At 34.1% G+C, this 10,569-nt stretch overlaps 1 long non-coding RNA gene across 1 annotated transcript; it reads left to right on the forward strand.

Annotated features, from left to right (window-relative positions):
• The first annotated feature begins 4,308 nt into the window (after positions 1-4,308).
• On the forward strand, positions 4,309-6,517 carry LOC131029806 (uncharacterized). The gene is made up of 7 exons (XR_009102828.2): positions 4,309-5,250; positions 5,343-5,420; positions 5,525-5,602; positions 5,694-5,771; positions 5,867-5,938; positions 6,033-6,113; positions 6,221-6,517. It is a non-coding gene; the product is annotated as an uncharacterized LOC131029806 (long non-coding RNA).
• Positions 6,518-10,569: the final 4,052 nt, after the last annotated feature.

The following is a 10,569-nucleotide window of genomic DNA, read 5'->3' on the forward strand; positions in this document are numbered from 1 at the left end:
GGCTTCCTCTCCTTCAAAATTTTCTTTTGAGCTTCCGAAGGAGGGACTCTGGTTTCCTCGGGCTTCTTCCTCTGAATCCTCATGTAGATCTTAGGAATCTTTGGGGTTTCTTCCTCAGTCTGAGAACTAGATTCAATAGGAGAAATAAAGGTCTCCAGTTTCTTTCTCTTTGATATACCCTTGCCGGTTCTTGCTTCCAGAGAAGCCTATATAGTTGCCGAAGGAGATGTCTCTGCTAAACCAATGATTTGTTTGATCTGAGAGGACATCTTCTGGACAACCTGTCCAACCTTCTTTATTTGTCCTTCCCTTTTCTTCTTATTGAAACCTATCTTTACTTCGGATTCCTTCTATTTTACAGTACCAAAAGTTTTCTCCTTCTCATAAATCAGGGCATCTATAAACATCTTGGCATAAAGATCCAAGATCTGTGTATCAACTTCATAGACCATTTCAATAACCCAAATAGTTCTAGGTTGTACTGCCTCCATTAAAGTTTCATCCCTTTTCACCATGAAGCATATGTCGGTAGAGTATTTGTCAACTATATTCTTAGGTATCCTTTCCCTCTTCTTCATTGCTTTTTGAAATGCTTTGAAATAACCCCACATAATGGAGTCTCTATCCTATCCCAAATTCCTCAAGACATCCTTAATTTGTTTTCCTACTGGTATATCAAAGGCCCTTTGCATCTTATCGAATCTCGGTATCTTGTATCCGATTACCATGCTTGCAAATTGAACATCTTTATCCCTGATGGTGCTAATCCGCATTGACCGGTTGTCAAAGGTGGCACCGATTATCCTGTTCACTTCATTGTTAGGAATCTTCCTCCTACACGGTGTCTCTCCGACCTGGGGTAAGCCGATAATAGAACAAATAGCCTCCTTGGTGATTTTGAAGGGTCGGTCAAGCCACAAGAACTTGCCATGGACTCGGCTCAACACATACCGAATCATATCATCCTCGAACTCGGGCATCTCCAGAATATCAGTGAAATCCTGATCCTTCAGAATTTGAAATTTTGGTTTGATTAATCCATCCTTTTTCAGCAAAGTGGACAAGTACATTGATTTAATCTTTTGGGTAAATGCACAAAGTTGGGTCCCAATCCCGCGCAAGTCCGCGGGTTGGGAAAAGAGCTCGCTAGAAACGGGTGCAAATCGGGCACCCGTTTCGCTTTGGGTGCCCGAGCCATTAAAAAACGAGCGCCTGTTTCTTGAATGTATTTTTTTTTTTAAAAACCATTTCCCATCATTTTCACTATTTCAAAAACGGGTAAACGTTTCAGAGGAGCACGGGCACCCTTTTTTTCATCCCAACTGTTTATCTCTTTCTAGGTACGTAGTTTTATTTTTTATATTCTGTTTTATTTATTTATATTATTTTTCATAAAAAAGTGTTAATTTATTGTTATTATTTTTCATAAAAAAAGGTTAATTTATTGTAATTTTTTAATTTTAGTGTTTTAAAGTTTGAAAAACATTTTTTGTTTTATTTTATTTCATGTTTAAAATAGTTTTTAGTTTTTAAATATTGCAAAAAACATGAATAGTAAAAACCATAGGAAAAAAACAAAAAACAAAAACGTAAACGAACAATAAACATTAGACACAAAAAACAAACAATAAACCCTTAACAAAAAAACGAACACTAAACCCTAGATAGAAAAAAATGAACAATAAACCCTAGAAAATAAACGAACAACAAACCCTAAAAAATTAACAAACAATAAACCCTAGATGAAAATCAATAATAAACCCCCTTTCCCTCTCCCACACACACGTACACGTTGCCATCTTTGTCATTACACACACTCTCTCTCTCTCTCTCATTATCCCCCTCTCTCTCTCACACACACATTACCCTCCCCCCCTCTCTCTCTCTCTCTCACACACACACATTACCCCCCTCTCTCTTTCACACGTTACCCTCTCTCTATCATTACCTACTCTCTATCTCTCAAATTATCTATTCTCTCTCTAACTCGGTGTATCTCAAATTACCTACTCTTCCCCTCTCTCTCTTTGTATTTTAATCATGCGTAAAGTTTGAATGTTTAAATTTATATTTCTAAATGTTGTATTTAATTATAGTATTCTTTTGTAAAAGTTGGATGTTTAATTTATGTTTTGATCTTTAATTTATGTTTAAATTGAACTTTAAAATGATAATGAATATGAATGTTCTTTTTTGCGTGTGTGAAAAATAGGGTTCTTAAATTTGATAATACTCTAACTATCACAATTAATCCTCACTACTTCCTAACTTAGCCCAATCTCTAAAGATATACTATATATTTACAAATATGATAACATGTCATATACTTTGACTTAATAGTGGAAAGAGAAACCACAACCTGTCACCTACTCATCCAATTAATTGCACCACTACATAGACTAAATACATAGTCAATGTTAGACTTCCTAATGTCAACATCCCATATCCAATTTGAGTTTGCAAGTCCCTATATTTTTAATAACATGTGGAACAATCCTACTACTAAACTTTCTTCTTTCCAAACTTTGCGCTTTGAAAACATGGTTGTTGAAAACATGGATTTTTCTTCTTCTTTTAGATTATTCCACGAATCACCAATCATTTTAGTTATTTCCCTATCCTTGCCAAGACGCAACAATTGTTTATACTTCTCAGCAAAGAAAAAATTGTAGCCATTCCTATTTTGCTTTGAAAACATGGTTGTTGAAAGCATTTTTTCTAAATTTGAGTCATTGAGATGCTAGATATTAAATTCCAACCTACAGGCAGTATGTCCATAAAGTCCAATGTCTACCAAAGTGATAGATTTCCACTAAATGTTAGCTCTTATTGAAATAACATTAAGTGTTGTTAAAGTGTCATAAAAAGTTGTCAAATATTCAACTTGTCATCAAAGTGACATTATTGGTGAAGTATCCCAATTGTTTCTAAAATGACATTATTATACTAAATTTCAACTACTCCTAAAGTCCACCTTCTACCAATGTCACAATGTGCATCTAAAGATGTTTTTAAACGTAAAAAATATTACACTAAATGTAAAATTATGCCTCAATGAGAAATAGAATGTCATTTGGAAAGAATCTCTATATTTAATCATCCATGTATCCTCACATATATGCATTCCAAATATATAACAATTATATCACTATTGTCATCCTAATAATTTATTGAATCTAAATCATCATTTAATTCATTCTTGTAATATTTTTCTTGCATTCATTTTTATGTGGATTTTCTTGACATAATTATAAAGCTTAACATAGGTTTTATTGAGAGACTTAGATCTCACTTTAGATTTGGAGCTTTGTCCTTTTTCTTATTTTTTCTCTTTGCTTTATCCTTTTATCTTCCTCTAATAACCAATGCCTCCTTTAAAAAAAATAGATTTTTTTTTTGTTTTAACTCCTCCAAGAGTAGAGAACCTAGTATTTATTCAAGCTTCAACTTAGTGTAGTACTACTAGTTGTGATCACTAAATCATCCCATGATTCTAGCAAAGAACACAACAAAGCAGTACATGTATTGACAAGTTCATAGATATAACTTATGACTTTAATGAATTTAGTTAAAACCAAAAGAGAGTAGTTGAATTGATTCCTATCAAGTTGAAAATACAAAGAGGTAGCCTAATTGACGATAATGGTTAAATATTACAAGGGTACTAAATTGTAATTCCATGGAAGTTACCTTCTTTGAAAATATGAACTACACAACGCTACCATTAAACTATGATTAGAAGCCTCTCATGACAAGATGGTCAACTATTATGGGTCCCAAAGTACAAGTATCATAGGTATTGTAATCATCCGTCTCTCTATAACAAACATACAAATGCACCATGATGGCCCAAAATGCCAACTGAAAAAAAATCTTAATCGAGAATGAGCCCTCAGTGGAGTCTAGAGGAGATGATTATTCATTATCTAAATCAGTGGAGTCATTTTATTCATTATCTATTAACTCTCTCTCTCTCTCTCTCTCTCTCATGATTATTTTTATGATTTTTATGAAACTTATACTAATGCATCTTTAGATGTTAAAAAATATTGTTTGAGTTGCATGGGCATTATGATGTTTTATTTTGTAGAATAATTCTTATACTTTGATTTAAGTGGATAATATTTCTTAAATGATGCTTATTATTAAAATAGACCCACCTATTAATAATATTATAGATCTATGTGAGTTTTCTTTTTTTATATTTAAGTTGGTAAATTGTATTTAATTATAAGTTTTTTTGGAAGGTGAAATGTAAATTAAATAGTAATTGTAAATTTTCATGTTTGTATATATATGTAGATTATTTTCACAGAATGGATGAGTTTGAGATAGATGAGCTATTAGGTCTAGCACCACCTCCACCTCCACCTCCACTTCCACCCGATCAGTTGAGGCAGACCATTAGGAGGAATATTGATTCTTTGATTAGAGATATCCATACCATTAGACGTGAGCCTCATCCACCTCTGCAGCCATTACGCCTTGCAGATAGTATGCAAGGGATTGTACAGTTTGTACAGGCTTTAGATAGTGAGCTGGATAGCTATCGTAGTTGGCAGGAGGGATTGCGTGCATTTTACGCTGATGGCCTAACATACAAACAAGTCAATGAATTAAAAATAACAAAAATGGATTTGAAACAATATTTTGTGAACCCTAAGACGAGAGAAGAGATAGATCCGAAGAAGCCACGAATCTCAATTCAATGGTGTAGGCACCCATGCATAGCTAGACACTCCACACTCCAATCATGAGTTCTCGATGTATTTTTTGAAAAAAATATGGGCCGAATTTGAATTGGGTAAAAAGCCCAATTACTTTGATATTAGATCATTTCAGAGGGTCGGGAGAGGCATGCCCTAGGATAGGTCGGGGGCCAAATTGAGCAACAGAGTCAGAAACCGTGTGCGCGATGATCCCTTGGTTCCTCTTCCTGCACCAGTTGTTCCAGCACCTGCCCATCATCGAGCAGTGGATTCTACTCTTGGTTCATTGAGTGCCTTGTTGGGCAATTTGGTACAACAGTTGCGCGAGGTGAGGGCTGCCCCCAGCTTAGCACATGTTTGCACGAGCTGCGAGAATGTATGTACGGGTCCACAGAGTGAGGCTACCCCTGGAGGAGATGGTGATTTTGATGATGCTGATGCTGCCCATGGTGGTTATGATGATGTCCAGGGGGCTGCACATGCTGATGTCGTCTCTTCATATGTTGATCTCGTGTGGGCAGACGATGATCATCTTATAGAGGTACAAATTTATTTTTATAATTTACAGTCCAATATTAAATTCCTTATATATACACATATGAACCATAACATGAGTCAATTTTTTCTTAACAGAGGGTGGATCATACCATGTCATTGAGGAACTGACACTGTGTTACCTCGATACCTAGAGATGTTGGTGCCCCATTTACAGTATGCACTTTCATCTAGATACATTGTATTGATATGTACATTTAAAATAAACAATAAATTTTTTAATGTAATGATGTGTATGATATGTTTTTTCAATTTTGTAGGGTGCTTCGTGTAGCACCGAGGTGGGTAGTTCTTCACGTGACCCGTCGACCGCTGAGGCTCAACCTCATATACCACTAGTATGTTTTTCATCCATTAATTTGAAGTATTTATATGCTTACTAATTTATGTACAACTTTGATTCATGTTCGTTATTTTTTGCAATTGTAGGCTTCTGGATTGTTTGATGGTGCATCACATGTACGCCTTCACCCATCAGTTACTTTGCCTGCACATGACACACCATATGTATGCTTTTCTATGATAAACTTGTAGTCTATGTATATACTTCATAATGTATGTATATATACAAGTTTGATTCATGCTTTATATATGTTGTTTAGGTCGATACCACTACCAGTATTGGTATGGCTATGGGATTGAGCCAGATGCAACCATCGACATTGTCATTTGTGGTGATGATTAGAAAAATAATTTCTAATTTTTTTATACTGTGTACTTGGCTTTTATAGGGATTATCAAAATTGATGTACAATGTTTTTTTTGCAGGACTTGACTACAACCACTTTTCTTGTTCATGATAGTGGACCTCCATGTACCAGTGAGGGCATTGTAGAGCATGGTCGTATGGTAATTTATTTTAAATGTTTAGTATTTAATTACTTTATAAGTGAATTATGCAAGTAACTTCTTCTCATGTTAAATCTTCTCATGTAAAATCTTTTAATAATGTACAGGAGGGTGGAGACACCGATACTGCACACACACATGATGGTGCATCTCAGGACCATGTGCAACATGATGATTCATCTCAGCCACCTTCACGTGGAGTGAAGAGGACTACAGATGAGATGCACGCGAGTTCTTAGATTATATATTTTAGATCATGTCATGTTATTGTATTATGGACTGTTTATGATGACACTTGTTATGTTATCCCGGGACTTGTTATTATGTGATTATATATAGGACTTCTTGTTATTTGATTATATATAGGACTTTTTATTACGTCATTTCGTTGCTATTATGATATAAGGTCGTGTTATGTGATTTGGTACACTCTAGTGATTATATATGTGATGTTGTTTTGTTATTATGTTATTTGGACTTGTTTTAATGTCATTTCCTTATTATTATTTTTTCAAGACTTGTTATTATGTCATCAAGAATTGTTATGTGATTATATATAGGACTTTTTATTATGTCATTTCATTGCTATTATGATATCAGGTCTTGTTATGTGATTTGGCACCCTCTAGTGATTATATATGTGTGATGTTGTTTTGTGATTTGGTACCCTCTAGTGATTATATATGATCTTAAAATAATAATAAAATCAAGAACTTACAATTAATCTATGAAGAGATTACGATAAAATAAATATATCATAAAAAATTAGAATGATTGTAACACAATTACAATGTGCACAAAATAACATTAAGAAGAAGATAACTAGTACAATGTTGTTTATGAAACCAAAATTGTATCAAATGTAGACAAATACAATGTTAAAGGGACAAAGAAAAATAATTATCATGATTAAATATAAAAGAGTTCACACAATTAACACAAACTTACATGCGTATAAATTTGATTCAACCTAATGTACCATCTGCATCCTCTCTCTTTTGCAATGCGTCTATGATTGCCTCATGCTCTTCTACTGAAAGTGTCCACAATGTCTTATTAGCAGGTCTACCTTTGTATCTTTCTAATTTGTTATTTGTTGCCACCACCAAATGAGAATAGTGTATAATCTTCTTTTCTGATTGGTAGTCTTCATAAGCTGGTAAGCCATTCCTTCTTGTTAAGTATTTGCGTAGCCATGTGCCAACTACCACAACAGATCCAACTGGATACTGAAAACCATCATCATCTACTTGATCACATATCAACTTTTTCTTAGGTTCTACACATCTAGCTAGCCAATACTCAACTTGCTCATCATTATCTTCAGGTGCAACAACAATATACACATGTCCTAGAAAACAAATTTAAGTACATGTAGAAATTAAACTTGTTAGAATTTATAATTCAAATACAATCATAAATTATATGACAATACATAAAAATATATAATTTAAAGTTATAAACAAGAAATTGAATTAAATTACTAGGTTATATGAGGTTTGAAACACGATCATAATCTTTTGATGCAAATGCATGATCTGGGTCTTCATTTCTTCTAACATTTTGATATTGTGTTTCACTAGGTGTTAAGAATTTGTGTTGCCATTCTTCGACCCATTCTGTATTCTCGCAATCTTCCCATTCACCTGCAACACAAAATTGACAAAAACATGCAAGCTCTCTAGTCCATATAGTCCAAGTGTTAGAATTAGAACTTTTAAATGAATGCCATCTAGCTGACCCATTGATTGTATCGCAATCATATCTTGGAAGGATATTCTCCTCTTTAACTAGCCAGAAGAAATATCTAATTGTAGAGTTTTGACTTGATCCTGTGGATAAAGTTGCACTACACCAATCCACAATTGCACTTGCATTTTCAAATTTAGCCTTTTCCTCGAATTTGAGTTGCTCTCTACAAAGGGCTCAACACATGCATCTGCACCATCATGTTCTCCTTTCCTGTGTCCAGCCTAAAAAAAACTCCACATGTGTTTGATATTAGTTTTCTTATGAATCCTACTCAACCAATAAAACATTCTAGCATTCTTGAATTGCCCTATGCAATTATTAGACCATATTAGATGTGTCATCTGAATTTCTCTCTCCCTCAAATTCTGAAAAAAGGTTTTGAAGCAATACTGGACAAACTCAGATGAGCGTAATTTATTATCACTCATATAGAAATGGTACTCTCTTAAAATTTTACGATCCTCTTCTATACTATCTGGTGCATGCCTATAGACAATATGGACAAAACTTGATACTTGCACTGAATTGTAGTATTGTGATTGGACCTCATCTTGTGGTGCAAGCGTGTAGCTCTCTGCAAAGTCAATGACCGAAAGTATACTACCAATAGGAAATGTATCCTTACATATTCGAAACTGACCATCGAGTCATCTAGCATTTTGAGTGTGTTTAACATATTTAGGTACGATGTTACTCTTAAATTCATTCATAAATGCATGAACACTAACTTTTTCAGTGATTAGATCGCACCGTCTTCCAACCTTTCCATCCTTCAATGGATACTCAATAGTTTTAAATCTTTTAACATCAACTAATTATTGTCCAAAATTGTTTGAAAGATTTTCATGCAAACATTCATCCTATAATGCAAGATTGCCACATATATCACATACATCGAAAACAAATGCATTGAAAAGAAATTTTTTCTCATTTGGTGGGTTGCAAAACAAACTTGATATAAACTCCTTTATAGTTTCAGGTGGTATATTTATACCATATTCTTGGAACATTCCATTACTATGCATGGTAACACATATATCGAAATACATCATAATGGTAGTGAAATTGAACGAGTTTTGCAACAACATGTGACTCTTTCCTTGTTATTTCGAACATACCAAGGTTTACACTTTTCAAAAGACCTTTGACAAATGCTAATAGTCAACACCTTATCATCCAAATTTTTTTTGTACAATTCAGTTTGAGTCACGTCCAATAGGTGTTTTGGATGTGGATCACGAATTTTTGACCCAACTCTTAATTTAAGAACATCTCTAACATTAGGTGATACTCTCGTATTATCGTGCCAGAATTTTTTGATCAAGTTTTTTACTTCACCAGTAAGTTTCATATCAGACCTTGGTAGTCTACCACTAAAAGTCCACAATTTGTTTGCCGGATCACTTTCAAAATTAACTCTTCTTTTTACAGCTCTTGACAAAGTTTTACGATGAATATTAAGATATCCACTTCTGTTACTCATCATTATTTTATTAGAAGTTGTTTGGCTTACTAAAGTTGTTGTTATTGCCCATCGTGCCACATTTTTATCTTTAGAACGACTTTTCTTTCCGATTGTATCAAAGGCGCTAGCAACAGTCGATACAACTTGTTTTAAAGACTCGTCCTTCTTCTTGGGTTTGACATAAAAACCGAACTTCTTCATCACTTTTCGCATTTTAGTCATTTTAATTAGTTGTACCATTAATTGACATTGAAACCCAAATTTCTTATTATAAAAAAAATGTATAAACAATCTATTTGCATGTGTCCTAATTTGTCTCCATGAAACCAAGCCAGGAAGGTTGTCTAGTTCATCACTTTTAATTTTAAAATTTTCATTCGTTTGATTATCATTCAAACATGTTTCATTTTCAATTGGTGTTTCCATGTCTACATAAACATTATTGGTTTTAGTTGCAGGTGGATTTTCAATTTCATTTGAAGTTTCAAATTCGGTTTCAATTTTAGTTTCAAGTTGAGATCTAGTTTCATTTGGGGTTTCAATTTAGATTTCAATTTCAGTTTCAACTTGAGTTCTAATTTCATTTGGGGTTTGATTTTAAATTGGCGTTTGATTTAATAAGTAACCTGCTTCTACTAAATCACCAATTTCATGAGAAAAAACATAGGGCTGTGAAGACATACATGTATCCAATAATGGATTAGAAGATGCACCTGAATTAAATGGTTCTATTGTGTTTCCTTCATCAGCATTTCATTGATGTTCTCCTCTTCTGAAACGATTGTGGAACTTGAAGCTCCTTGTCTCATTCTTGATCTTCTCTCTCGTTGATGTATTGCCTCCTTCTCCCTATTTGCTGCAATCTCCTCAGTTGTCAGAACCTTCCTTTGCCTCTTCCTGCATTGATTTGATCCCATGGCTACACCAAATTTTGAATTCAAATCGGTCTCCTTACCAAACCGATAATAAGGCAAAAAAAGAGAATGATTAATCAAAACATTCTCTTTGTAGATCGTACCTGTCAGGCAATGATTGAAAAATCATTCAATCATTGAGATTTGTGTTTGTGGGCCAGATTCTGGCCTAATGGATCTTTTGAGAAACGAGCGCCCATTATTTAATGAAATGGGTGCTCGTTTCGCTTTCAACGGTACAAAGTGAAATGGGTGCCCGTTTGTTAAAATTAGGGGTGAGAAACAACCCTTAGCATTTTTTTTGCTTCGGGATAGGCTTGGTCCC

Source organism: Cryptomeria japonica, chromosome 9, assembly GCF_030272615.1.
Source record: "Cryptomeria japonica chromosome 9, Sugi_1.0, whole genome shotgun sequence".
NCBI classification, from domain to species: Eukaryota; Viridiplantae; Streptophyta; class Pinopsida; order Cupressales; family Cupressaceae; genus Cryptomeria; species Cryptomeria japonica.